This window comes from Erythrolamprus reginae, chromosome 11 (assembly GCF_031021105.1).
Source record: "Erythrolamprus reginae isolate rEryReg1 chromosome 11, rEryReg1.hap1, whole genome shotgun sequence".
In the NCBI taxonomy this organism is placed as follows: Eukaryota; Metazoa; Chordata; class Lepidosauria; order Squamata; family Dipsadidae; genus Erythrolamprus; species Erythrolamprus reginae.
In genome coordinates this window covers 29,335,616-29,349,900 of record NC_091960.1, presented here as the reverse complement: position 1 = coordinate 29,349,900, position 14,285 = coordinate 29,335,616, and the positions used below count along the sequence as shown (strand labels likewise).

At 43.3% G+C, this 14,285-nt stretch overlaps 1 protein-coding gene across 2 annotated transcripts in view; it reads right to left on the bottom strand.

Annotated features, from left to right (window-relative positions):
• The window catches only part of CAP1 (cyclase associated actin cytoskeleton regulatory protein 1), a 45,818-nt gene extending 32,641 nt beyond the window's left edge, over positions 1-13,177 (bottom strand). Inside the window, exon 1 of one of the 2 annotated variants that reach the window (XM_070764687.1) lies at positions 13,053-13,177. The gene's annotated coding sequence lies outside the window, so the exon portion shown is untranslated. The remainder of the gene's footprint in view (positions 1-13,052) is intronic. The other variant, XM_070764688.1, reaches the window with a different exon arrangement.
• Positions 13,178-14,285: the final 1,108 nt, after the last annotated feature.

The window sequence follows — 14,285 nt, the reverse complement described above, 5'->3', positions numbered from 1 at the left end:
ATTTGCCATATGCTGTTTTATTATTGTTGTTAGCCGCCCCGAGTGTATGGAGAGGGGCGGCATACAAATCTAATAAATAAATAAAATAAAATAAATTTGATCAATGAATCATCCCTCTCGCTCAGAGCTCTGAATCACAGCTCTGGTCAAAATAAAAACCTTCTATTAGTTAGATCTGAAAAGGTTTGAATCCACTGTCACCACCTGCAACCTGCTGTGCTCCGAGAACCAACCGAGTGTTCTTAGAAAAGACTTGGGACATTTTCATCTTTTAAATTCCAAGCGATACAGCGCAATGTAAATTTCATGGGATATGAAACGAAGGCTTCTCAAGAGAGTGAAGCCAGAGCCCGAGGCAGCTACTAATGTGATACGAAGGATGACTATTCAGACCTACCCACCCTTAATCACAATGCCATCTCACACTCTACAAAAAAGGAGGTTATAACAGGGAGCACAAGTGGGTTGGTGGGTGGAGATCCTTGGAGGGCATGGGGAGGACTGCGCTTGAAGGAATACCGTAGTTGTCGGAGTATAAGATACACCAAAGTATAAGATGCACCTTAGTTTTTGGGATGGAAAACAGGGGCAGAAAATTCTATCAACCAGGTATTTGGTATCTGGCTAGTGTCCTTAGTTTGGTCAGCTTCAGCACATCATTTCATCCCCTGGTTAGGGCTGGAAAAAAACCTACTTGGAAGGGAATAGCAATGAAAAAGCCCGCAAGCTGGGAAGATTGTTAACACCTCATTCAGGCTAGAAAAAAAGCTTCACAAAAACTATATATCTGTGGTGGCCCCGACCCTCTGGAACCAACTCCCCCCAGAGATTAGAATTGCCCCCACCCTCCTTGCCTTTCGTAAGCTTCTTAAAACCCACCTTTGCCGTCAGGCATGGGGAAACTGAGATATTCTTTCCCCCTAGGCCTTTACAATTTATGCATGGTATGTTTGCATATATGTTTGATTTTATAATAAAGGGGTTTTTTTTAGTTGTTTTAATATTGGATTGTTACATGCTGTTTTTTATCACTATTGTTAGCCCGGAGTCTACAGAGAGGGGCGGCATACAAATCCAATCAATCAATCAATCAATCAATCAATCAATCAATATTTGGAGTATAAGATGCACCCAAATTTTCAGTCTCTTTTAGGGGGGAAAGATGTCTTATACTCAGAAAAATATGGTAAATGACTATAAAGGCACTTTCAATTTATAACTGTTTGATCAGTGAACTGTTCAAAGGACTGAAAAATAGTGACTTATGACCCATTCTCACATGACTGTTGCAGGATCCCAATAGTCACTCATTAAAATTTGGACAATTGGCAACTGGCATGTAATTACGACAGTTGCCTTGACCTAGAGCAGTGACCTTTTTTTCGTCGGGTGCCGAAAGCGCGTTTATGCACACTATTGTGGATGCATGAGTACCCATATCCATAGCTGCCCTGAGTCCCTTGGGATTAGGCAGCACGGAACAGTGTTTCCCAGCCTTGACCACTTGAAGATATCTGGACTTCAACTCCCAGAATTCCCCAGCCAGCAAAGGAAGAAGATGAAGAAGGGGAAGGAGAAGGAGGAAGAAGGAGGAGGAGGAGAAGACGAAGAATGGATTTCATCACCTAACTCCCAAAACTTTACCCTTAGGCCAGTGTTTCCCAACCTTGGCCACTTGAAGATATCTGGACTTCAACTCCCAGAATTCCCCAGCCAGCGAATGCTGGCTGGGGAATTCTGGGAGTTGAAGTCCAGATATCTTCAAGTGGCCAAGGTTGGGAAACACTGGGATAGAAGTCAAAATAAATAAGTAAATGGATGGATGGATGGATGAATGCCTGGGGAGGATGAAAATGGCCTCCCCTGCCCCCTGGAGGCCAAAAATGGCCCATTTCCCAACTTTTGGTGGGTCTGGTAGGCCCGTTTTTCACCCTCCCCAGCCTCCAGAGGCTTCCCTGGAACCTGGGAAGGACAAAAACGCCCTCCCCCATGTTCTGTCTGGGTTCCCCCAGACCTCAACACCAACTGGAAAAAACAGCCAGACTCTCTGGTAAAAGCCAAAAGTATTTTATAACTGGAAAAAATAAGCACAGAGGAAAACCTGTTCTTCCCAACAGACAGGATATAATACGGTACAGCAGGATCCTGATGTCCAGTCAATACAGCAAGCTTCTTGCTGGCACCTCCCCCCAAGGTTTCAATAGTCAAAGGCACAAACCAGGATTCCAAGACACCAAAGTTCACAGTCAGGTCCCACGACTCTCAAAGATAAAACTCCACAAGCCAGGAAGGGTGGGTCTGCCTTTTAGCCTTTCCCAAGAGCACCACACCCAAACCCAGCTGCTGCCACTTTAATGCTGAAAGTATTTAGCCAATTGACTCCGTCTCTGATTAGCTCTTCGTTGTCGCAGATCAATTATGGCTTGTGCACTTTCCTCTAAGGAATCCAGGCTGCTTGCTGAGGAGAGCTCCCCCTGATGGGACTCTGGCTGTCCTCCCTCTTCTTCAGCCTGGGATTCCTCCTCGTCTGTCTGCACCTCCTGTTCCTCAGCCTCTCCCTCTGAGCTGGAAACCGACAGAAGGTCAGCCGTTCCCGGAGGGGCCTCAGACGGAACCACAACACCCCATCTCCCCTGAGGCCCTCTGGAAGATGAAAATGCCCTCCCAGAACCTCTGTATGAGCCTAAAATCAACTCACCGGCGCACACATGCGTGCTGGAGCTGAGCTAGGGCAACGGCTCGTGTGCCGGCAAACATGGCTCCGCCTGCCACCTGTGCCAAGCGTGCCATAGGTTCGCCATCGCTGACCTAGAGTCCTAGGATCACCATCTGCCACCTGCCCGCTCAGCTTCAGACAAACAACTCAATGGGGGAAATCAGATTCACTTCAGGGATTCACTTAACCCCCCTGGGAGAAGGTCATAAAACGCAACGCAAACTCAACAATTGCCTGGCTTTCAAGGCTTTCAAAAAGACATTTCTTGCTTAAGCAGCCGAAAAAGTTGGGCTCAACTGTGGTCATAAGTTGAAGACCACCTAGGCCAGTGACTTTCAACCTTTTTTGAGCCGTGGCACATTTTTTACATTTACGAAACCCTGGGGCACATTGAGCACATCCCTCTTTCTTTATCTTCCTTCCTTCCTCTCTTTTTTGCTCTCTCTCTCCATCCCTCCTTCCCTCTATGTCTTTCTCTCTCTCTCCTTCCCTCCCTCTGTTTCTCTCTCTCTCTTGCTTTCTTTCTCTCTCTTGCTCTCTCTTGCTTTCTTTTTTTGTTCTCTCTCTCTCTCTCTTGTTCTTTCTCTCTTGCTTGCTTTCTCTCTCTCTTGCTTGCTTTCTCTCTCTTGCTCTCTCTCTTGCTTTCTTTTTCTTGTTCTCTTTCTCTCTCTCTTGTTCTCTTTCTCTCTTGCTTGCTTTCTCTCTCTCTTGCTTTCTTTCTCTCTCTTTCTCTCTCTCTCTCTTGCTCTCTCTCTTGCTTTCTTTTTCTTGTTCTCTTTCTCTCTCTCTTGTTCTCTCTCTCTCTTGCTTGCTTTCTCTCTCTCTCTCTTGCTTTCTTTCTCTCTCTCTTCCTTTCTTTCTCTCTCTGAGCTTCGCGGCACACCTGACCATGTCTCGCGGCACACTAGTGTGCCACGGCACACTGGTTGAAAAACACTGACCTAGGCAGCTGAGTATGAGGTCAGCTTAACACAGCATATCAAGACAAACACCCGGCTACAGTACTGAACTTGCAAGCTACTTGATCCCGTTTCAGTCTAGTTTGGTGCAGTTGTGCGCATCCAGCCAACAAGGAAGCAAGAGTTGCCTGAAGCAACACTTTGCTTCCAAGCCACCGCATACGCCTCAAAGGGGAAGGACGCTTCCTCATTCCCATAACAGAAAACTCTTTTAACTTCCTCTTTGCTGAAAAGAATTGATCCTGGGCTTGCAGAAAAAGCTCCTCTTCACTAAGCTTCGGTCCCACAGAGTTGGCCTTTTCCGGGTCCCGTCGACTAAACAATGTCGTCTGGCGGGACCCAGGGGAAGAGCCTTCTCTGTGGCGGCTCCGACCCTCTGGAACCAGCTCCCCCCTGAGATTAGGATTGCCCCCACCCTCCTTGCCGTTTGCAAACTCCTTAAAACCCACCTCTGCCGTCAGGCATGGGGGAACTGAAACATCTCCCCCTTGCCCATGTTGTTTTGGTGTTAGATTGATTGTGTGCTTGTTTTTTTTTAATATTCTGGGGTTGTTTTTATGAATTTAGCTTAACATTGTAATTGGATTGGTGGGTATTGGATTTGTTATTATGTATTGTTTTTACTTTGTTGTGAGCCGCCCTGAGTTTGCGGAGAGGGGCAGCATATAAATCCAATAAATCTAATCTAATCTAATCTAAAAGATGCCACTTGTTCCCAAGCTTTAAACTTTGCCGGTTCTGGAGAGAACATGTGAGAATATATATACTGTAAAAGCAAAAACCACTCACGCCGTAATCACAAGATCTCCAGAACCGTAAAAAAGAGGTCAAAAAGAGGGCGGGGGAAATATTTACTGACCCCTCACATCCTGGACACAAACTGTTTCAACTCCTACCCTCAAAACGTCGCTACAGAGCACTGCACACCAAGACAACTAGACACAAGAACAGTTTTTTTCTGAACGCCATCACTCTGCTAAACAAATAATTCCCTCAACACTGTCAGACTTTCTACTAAATCTGCACTTCTATTCTACTAGTTTTTCTCATCATTCCTATCACCCATTTCCTCCCATGTTGACTGTATGACTGTCACTTGTTGCTTATATCCTAAGATTTTTATTAATATTGCTTCTTCATTGCTTATTTGACCCCTGTGACAATCATTAAGTGTTGTACCACATGATTCTTGACAAATGTATATTTTATTTTATGTACGCTGAGAGCATATGCACCAAGACAAATTCCTTGTGTGTCCAATCACACTTGGCCAATAAAATTCTATTCTATTCTAAAGCTTACAAACTTGAAATTTGCCATGTATCTTCCTCTTGGCTTTTAGGTGCTTGCTAAGAAAGGATTTTTCAAAATGACCGTCAGATTGTTACTTATTTCTTAAATTATTATGAAGATGCTCTGATGCTAAGGGGTTAGATGTTCTACTCTACCTCCCCACCTGAAAAGAACTCTGTTCCAACTGCCAGTGGGCATGGCAAGCACATGACTCATTCAGTCTGCGGGCTAGGAGTTTAGACATTCTACTCCATACTAAGGAGTTCAGTTTTGTAGTGAAGCATAGGTATCCAGCTACTAGTAGGGAATATTTACAGAATTGGTGGATATCTGCTGTTAGGAAAGGGATTTTTTTCCCCTCCAACTAAGCAGATTACATAACTTTGGAGTTTCTATCCTCATGCAGGAAACTGCAATGGAAAACTAGGATACATTTTCCAGAACTAAAGGAATTTGCTTGTAATCTTCGGCAAATGGAATATAAGGTACGTCATAAACAAAGGGAGGGATCAGCTCCTCAATGACTCACAGCAACCTTTGGTGGTGCAATGGAACATTTTGGGAGAAATTTAACTATGCAAAATCTAGAATGACCCCAGCAACCACATGGAGAGTGATTTGACATGCACCTCGACTTACAATTTGCTTGGTGATTGTTCAAAGCTACAACGGCACTAAAAAAAAGTGATTTCTGACCATTTTTTATGCTTTTGACCAATGCAGCCTTCCCATATTTATATGATTTACATATCTTGGCAACTTGTTCATATTTATGTCAGTTGCAGTGTCCTGGGGTTGTGTGATCCTTTTTTGCAACCTTTTGACAAGCAAATTCAATGGGGAAACCTGGTTCATTCAACAACTCTGGCAACAAAGGTCATAAAATGGAGCAAAACCCATGTAACAAATTTCTCACTAGCAATATAAATGTTGGGCTCAGTTGTAGTCATTAAGTCGAGGACTATCTGTATTGTCTTACGCTGGGGTGGGGAACCGTGGCCCCTTTATGACCTGTGGACTTCAACCCCCAGAATTCCTGAGCCAGCCATGCTGGGAGTTGAAGGCCACAGGTCAGGGCCACCTGGTTTATGCCGTAATTTATTTATTTATTTATTGCATTTGTCTGCCGCCCCTCTCCGGAGACTCGGGGCGGCTAACAGCAATAACAAGACAGTGTACAATAATAATCCAATACTAAAAACGATTAAAAATCCATTAATATAAAAACCAAACATACATACAGACAGACATACCATGCATAAAATTGTAAAGGCCTAGGGAGAAAGGGAATCTCAATTCCCCCATGCCTGGCGGCAGTGGTGGGTTTTAAGTAGCTTACGAAAGGCAAGGAGGGTGGGGGCAATTCTAATTTCTGGGGGGAGTTGGTTCCAGAGGGCCGGGGCCGCCACAGAGAAGGCTCTTCCCCTGGGTCCCACCAAGCAACATCGTTTAGTTGACGGGACCCGGAGGAGACCCACTCTGTGGGACTTAATCGGTCGCTGGGATTCGTGCAGCAGAAGGCGGTCCCTGAGATAATCTGGTCCGGTGCCATGAAGGGCTTTATAGGTCATAACCAACACTTTGAATTGTGACCGGAAACTGATGTCTTGTCTGGCTTGACTTTATGTATTCTGCATACAGAGGCATTCCGATTTGTAAGCCACCATTTGTGGCTTAGTTGCACAATGCCTGGAAGTTCATGCAAGACCTAAAGCACCCAAAATAATTTCAAAAAAGAAAGATCACGGTTTTTGGTCTTGCTCATTTGAAGCAAACCACAAAATGCCAAAGAAAAGCTGTTGGCTGCACTCTTGTGAATTCTTTGCCTTGTAGCAATTTGTGAACCCCGACAATTAAGGACTGCTCAGCAGAGCATGCTTTAGAATACAGTACAACACTGTGCAGTGTCAAACTTGATTATGATATCCCGTCTTTATTTTATGCAACCCACGACAGCCCAGACAATTCAAGTGTACTGAACCAAAAATAATCAAATCATATTTTGGCTGAATGCAATGTACAATATCCAGTCATGGGTGGCTTCCTTTTTTTAAAAAAAACATGGCAATGACTACCATATTTCTCAGAGTACTAGATGCACCTTTTTCCTCCTTAAAAGAGGCTGAAAATTTGGGTATGTCCAAATGTAACTTTTTTTTTAAGCTTCCCCCCCCCCAACCCTAATTAGGTGCTAACAATCTTCCCAACTCTTACCTTGCAGGCTCTTTCATTGTTACTCTCTGGCAAGAATGTTTTGCAAGCCCTAAGTCTTTGCAGATTTTTTTTCATGGCTCTAACTTGCTCCAAATGTTTCTTTCCAGCCCTAACCACGTGCAGTCAGGCGGTAGGGAAAGCAAGTAGGATGCTTGGCTGCATAGCTAGAGGTATAACAAGCAGGAAGAGGGAGATTATGATCCCACTATATAGAATGCTGGTGAGACCACATTTGGAATACTGTGTTCAGTTCTGGAGACCTCACCTACAAAAAGATATTGACAAAATTGAACGGGTCCAAAGACGGGCTACAAAAATGGTGGAAGGTCTTAAGCATAAAACGTATCAGGAAAGACTCAATGAACTCAATCTGTATAGTCTGGAGGACAGAAGGGAAAGGGGGGACATGATCGAAACATTTAAATATATTAAAGGGTTAAATAAGGTCCAGGAGGGAAGTGTTTTTAATAGGAAAGTGAACACAAGAACAAGGGGACACAATCTGAAGTTAGTTGGGGGAAAGATCAAAAGCAACATGAGAAAATATTATTTTACTGAAAGAGTAGTAGATCCTTGGAACAAACTTCCAGCAGATGTGGTAGATAAATCCACAGTAACTGAATTTAAACATGCCTGGGATAAACATATATCCATCCTAAGATAAAATACAGAAAATAGTATAAGGGCAGACTAGATGGACCATGAGGTCTTTTTCTGCTGTCAGACTTCTATGTTTTCTATGTTAACCAGATGCTAACAATGTTCCCAGCTCTCACTAGGTTGCAAGCTCTTTCATTGTTACTCTCTCTGAATAAGGTTTTTTAAAGCCAGACTAAGGATACAAGCTAGATGAATATCTGGTAGGCAGATCCCCCCCCCCATTTTACTCTCCCAAAACTAAGGTGCATCTTATACTCCCAAAAATACGGTAAATTTCAGCTTAATTGGATTGTTGGGGGGAAAAACCCACACACAATTGGCTATGTTCATGCATCATTTATTTATTTATTTATTTATTTATTTATTTTTTGATTTGATTTGATTTGTATGCCGCCCCTCTCCGTACACTCGGGGTGGCTAACAACAGTAACAAAAAACAGTATGTAAATGCAATACTAAAACAACTAAAAAAAAACCCTTATTGTAAAACCAAACATCATATTAAGACAAAGCCAAATAAAGAACATAATGGATTCACACAACATACAAACCCGGTCCACTGCAACAAATATTATCTACCCAATTATCATTTCTGACAACTATTAGCTAAAACACTATTATTTTTATTTTAGTAGAACTGAATAGAACAGCATTACTCCAGCAAAGCAGGCACACACAGAGAGAGTAGGTTCCAATTAATATGCATAAATCTAAAGGACATATTTTAATGCATACAAAATGCTACTTTCATACATGTTTAAATAATTTGGAGAGTGTCTACCTACATACATTTCGTTAAAAGAAATTAATGTATTTGTTAATACAACAAACTGAAGTCTATTACTACATACCATAATGGTCTGTTTGAACAGCTACCCCATGTTCTCCACCAAGCTGAGCTTCAAAGCTGCAAGTAATTGCGTCTAATCTTAAGGAATCTTTCAAACAATTGCAGGTCTGAAGTTACAAGTACACCCAGCCCTATTTGGAAATGGACACTAGAAATATTTTTACAAAACACCAAGAAAGTTTGCACTGGCCTTCAGGATGTGAAACTTCCCTAAGTTTTTCCTATGCTCAAGCAGGAACATTTTACCAATGCGAAAACTTTTCAAACTTTGAAACCACATCCAAACTTTGCCTTCCTACTGGGAAGCCGCGGCCCTCAAATAGTTTAATTATTAATAGCACAAAGTGTAGGAAGGAGCAATATAAAATATTGTGTAAAATGTAAATGCATAAATACTTTACAAGTATATCTATGGCAGTGTTTCCCAACCTTGGCAACTTGAAGACATCTGGACTTCAACTCCCAGAATTCCCCAGCCAGCATTTGCTGGCTGGGGAATTCTGGGAGTTGAAGTCCAGATATCTTCAAGTTGCCAAGGTTGAGAAACACTGATCTATGGCACCCAGTTTAGCATAGCGTTAAGGCAATGAAGCAGAAATCAAGAGATTGCAAGAGTTTTAGTCCTGATTTGGGCACAAATCCAGCAGTGTGACCTTGGACCTCTCCCTCTTTTAGCCCTAGGAAGGAGAAAGGAAGGACAAACTACTTCCAAAACAAGTGGTAAGAAAACTGCTTAGACAACTGCCAGCAGTCAAGATTGATTTGAAGACACACACACAAAAGATTCTACCTAGATTGAGAACAGTTTTCACAAAGTGATCAAGTAAGTGCAAGGTTTAAAAGGACAGAATGCTTCTGAATTAAGCAGCTCTGCTTTTTAAATACCATCTTAAAAGATTCCACGGGAAAATTGCAAATCGGGAACTTCACATACTGCACTTAGTCATGTATTTCTCAGTGCAAATGTAATATTTAATTAGCCACAGCTTCCGCAAGAAGTTCAGCATCTACTTCTACTTCTGCCAGTTTACACCTGATATAGCTAGCAGTAAAAGCCTCATCCTACAAAGATCAAATAGCTCAGTATATCACCTAGCTTTGTTTTTGGACAAGCCTTTTCTGGGGGGGGAAAGCTTTTGTGCTTTACAGTTAGCAAATGCAAAGTGATTTTTGTAGTTATTCATAATCACACCATCAAACAATTATACCATCAATGAATTCTTGAAGGATAAGTATCTGCAAACAAGAAAGAAATTTTAGAATGGGTTCTAACTGGGGGAGGGAAATCCAATTAGCCAGGTTCTATTGTTCACAGGCAAAGCTTAGTTGTTAAAAGAGGCAATTTAGAGCAGGGGTCTCCAACCTTGGCAACCTTAAGCCTGGCAGACTTCAACTCCCAGAATTCCCCAGCCAGCAGTGAAGTCAATCATGAGACTGTGAATTCTGGGAGTCGAAGTCTGCCAGGCTTAAGGTTGCCAAGGTTGGAGACCTCTGCTTTAGAGCAGTGCTTCCCAACCATGGCAACTTGAAGATATCTGGACTTCAACTCCCAGAATTCCCTAGCCAGCAGCCAGAATACACTGCTTTAGAGAAACTCGTCAAGTGAGCATGTAAATGCTACAGGACAGACTTTCTTCTCCACAATCATAGTTCTCAACATAATGCTTCAAGGACTTTAATTCCAAAGCCAACCTCTGCTCTGGGCTAGTTATCAGATGGACTTTGAACAGGAAAGGGATACTTAACCACATTTTGCTGATAAGCCTATAGTAAGCACGCAGGGAAAAAGTAACAGCAGAAACTAAGAGAATAACATGCTGTTAAAAACAGAGGGCTAAGCAATTTGAAAGCATCACTATGTAATTTACTGTACCTGAATTCTCCTTTTCAACAACAAAGCTAATTCCCCAGAGTGTTTACAACTTGAGCCAAGGATTAGTAGCAAATTCATGAGTAATGTTACCTCTACAAAGTGGCTTGCCTTGTATTGGCTTGTGTTAATAAACATATCCAATCAACAATATTATTGCTTAGAATGTGTGGATTCAGCCAATCGTGCCTAGCAAAAATTCATGGTTTAAAGAAATAATAGTGGTTTAATGATGTCTGAATGCAGCCAAAAGAACTGTCCTCTCTGACATTTAAAAGGGCCTTTTCACAATATCCCTATTAGGGGTTATTCCCCATTGATTCAAGTAGTTATCAAAAATGATAGAATTTGTTTGTACTTTCAATGGAGTTTATGTTGCCAAGTCTATGAAAACTCACAGCAGCTTTACAACAAAATTAAAACAGCCACTACATAATAATAATAAAAAATTGAACATAGCATTAAAACTTAGAACAAGAACAGGTACCACAATAATATTAAAATGTCCACATTACAACCAACCAAACCCATAAATATCATATATATCCAATCATAACCATACAGATCTCACAATAACAATGTGAATTACCTTTCCCACACCACTCAATATATATTTTGTTTCGAGATTTTTCTCTTGGATGAACATCAAAACTACATAGCTTGATTGTAAGTACACGGCTGCATACTTCTCTTCTCTGTGGTTCTAGTCATTATTTCCTGTGTTAAACCTAATATTGAAACTAGTTACATGCCTATGATTTTGTCCATCCAGCGGAATACTACAACAGCTTCATCTTCCACTTAACTATACAGGTTCCAAGGATCTTAATTCCTGTATGTAACTCACTGGGAATTTACAACACTTGATCTGCAAGTTACAACATGGGAATTTCCTCCTGTGTGATGAGACACAAATAAGGTAAGACAAATAAAAAAGATTTCTGCAGCCTAGTGCAAACCAAGCTAAGAGTTATTTTGTAAATAAGCTGATCTAAAGTACGGTATCAATAAACATTTCTTAAATAAGCCACAACTAGTCTCCAGATCATGGCATAAGCAAAAATCAGGAAGACACACTGTAGCACAGTGGAATTTATAAACTCAATAACTGTCCCTAAGGTATAATGCACAGCCATTTTCGAAGCAATTGATGGTTTAAAGTCAGCACATCTTTGTACATCTTTCATTTAACCTTCAAATTTCTCCTGAACCAATAATAAATTGTGGCTGTATTCCAATCACATCACTTGATACACCCCGGGAGACCAAACCACAAAATTGAATTATTCTATTCTGACTCTCCAGCCATCTTCCTCTTGCTGGTTTCATGCTCACATATTCCCCCCACCCTCCACACACACACACACACACATTCCAATGCAGGGCATTCAAAGACATATTCCAAAATGAATTCCGACTAGCGACTGTTTTCTCTTTTCCGTAAGGACAACACCTGCTTCTGCAAGCAAGCAGGTTTTTCCTAACCTGCTTGCTCTCTTTGAACTGTGCCATCGATCTTGAAGCCCTAATTCTGCTTTCAGGTCTACTGGCAAAATATGTCACGCTGAGTCAGTCTCCCTTCTCCTTTGCCCACAATGACTAAGAATATTGGAATTGGAAGGCCACCTCCATCTTTTAAAGGCCAGGATCTGGGGACCAGCCTATTTTTTAGGCAAATTGTGTCAAAAAATCTGCCTGATCATTAAGGCACTTAAAATATAAATGGAAGTGTTAGTTACACAGCACACAGAAACCTCAGCCGTTTGCAAATGCTTTTTCCTACACAAAGCTTTTCAAATCCTTTCATTCCACTTAAAGGTTAAACAGGACATTAAAACATCTATTGTTTTTTATATGTTGTAAGCAGCACCAAGTCTTTGGAGAGGCGCAGCATATAAATCCATTCAATAAATAACTTAAATTCGGGAGAAGGGATTTTAATAGATGCCCCCCTCGTAAAGGACAAGTGGATCCCGGAGCTGCCCCAACCCAGAGAACGGGTCTGTCTGCAGGCTTAACCCCGCCAGCCTCCCCACCTGACACCGCAGTTTCCAAAGGGAGCCCTCCCACGCACCGCCGAGAGCACGGAAAAGGCCTTCTTCCAAGGAGCTCCGGGGGTTGCAACCAGGACGTTCCCCGGAGCCGCGTCCTCCTTGCAGAGGCAGACACGTGTCTACCGACCAAGTTGCACGTGTGCAAGCCGGGGGTCCCAGTCCAAGAGGTCGAACGCGGCTTTGGCTTCACCCGCACAAAAAAAAGGCAGCTCAGCTGGGTGTCGGCGTTTAACGACTCCCGGCCAAGAGGCTTGCTGCCCGGTCGGGCGAATGCAGGAAACGGCCTTGCAGAAGAAGCAGGTTCGGTGGGTCGTGGGAACCCGAACACGCCTCCAGATGTGCACAGCGGCTGCCATTCAAGGCTACTCTCTCCCCACCCGCCTCAACCCACCCGGGGACGCCGAGCCAGGCTCCGGAGAGCCAGCGGCTGCCTCACCTCGCGCAGTGGCTCAGGGCGCGGCTCCTTCTCCGGCTCGCCTCCTCGCCGCCCGCCGCTGCCGCCTTTCCCGACAGCTCCACTTCCGCCTGGAGACGCCCAGTAGCCCTCCCCGCACCACTTCCGGCATTACCGGAAATACGCTAAGAGAGAGAGAAAGAGAGAGAGAGAGGAGGCAGGTAAAAAAGGCGCGCCAGATGGGCGGGGCTTAAAAGGGAAATGCCTCCACTAAACCACGGCTCTCTCGCTTGGTTAGGCTTGGGCAAGGTGGGATTTGGGCGGAAGGCGCTGAAGCCCAAGGCTCGAAAGAAGGGCGGGGAGGGGGCGGGGCTCCCCCCGTCGGGGCGGGCTTTGCATAAGATGGACAGCTAGACGAGAAGTACAAAGGGCGGGAAAGTTAAGGGATGGGGCGGACGAAGGTTCCGCTTGCAGGCAGAAGTAAAAATGGTGCTTAAACTTGACTTGGACCGGTTGGAATTTTTTGGCCTGACGTAATTTATAGGAGTTTTTCTACCCCTTTGCGGCGTGGTTGAAATTGCATGCGCGCGGGCACCACCACACACTTCCTACAACCGGTTGAAATTCTTCTGCCTGTCCTAATGGCAGGAAGTTTACACTTTGATTGCAATGAGTCTGAAATCAATGTACACACACATAAACCACACACTTCATCGACCGGGTGCATTTCTGCCTATCATCGTTCTAGCAGTATACGATCACAATGAAGGCCGAAATTTCTGTTGCTTAGTGAGACTGTTGTTAAGGGAGTTTTGCCTCACTTTATGACCTTTATTGCCAGAATTATTAAATCACTGCAGTTCTGTTGTAAACTGAGGATGACCTGTATATGTACACGCATGCATGGACGTAGGATGCTTATTCACAACCAAAAAACAGCCTTTTCATGTTTCCCCAGCTTTGTCTCTGGGGTGCTGGATTGCAGAGCCCATAATCCTGTGCTTTACTCCTGAGTGGCTCTGTTGAGATTCTCAGTCATCCAGGTCATGGTTGTCTCAAAGGTGATTTTTCTGGAGGCAACTGGACTACAGTTGTCCCTCATTTTTCGCAGGGGATGCGTTCCAAGACCCCCTGTGAAAAATGAATTTCTGCGAAGTAGAGGAAAGATAATTTTTAATGTATTTAACGAGTATTTGGACTTTCAAAATCCACCCTTTGCATTAAACAGTCATTCTATAATGTTTCTCAGCTGGAATGACATGTGATATCCTACCA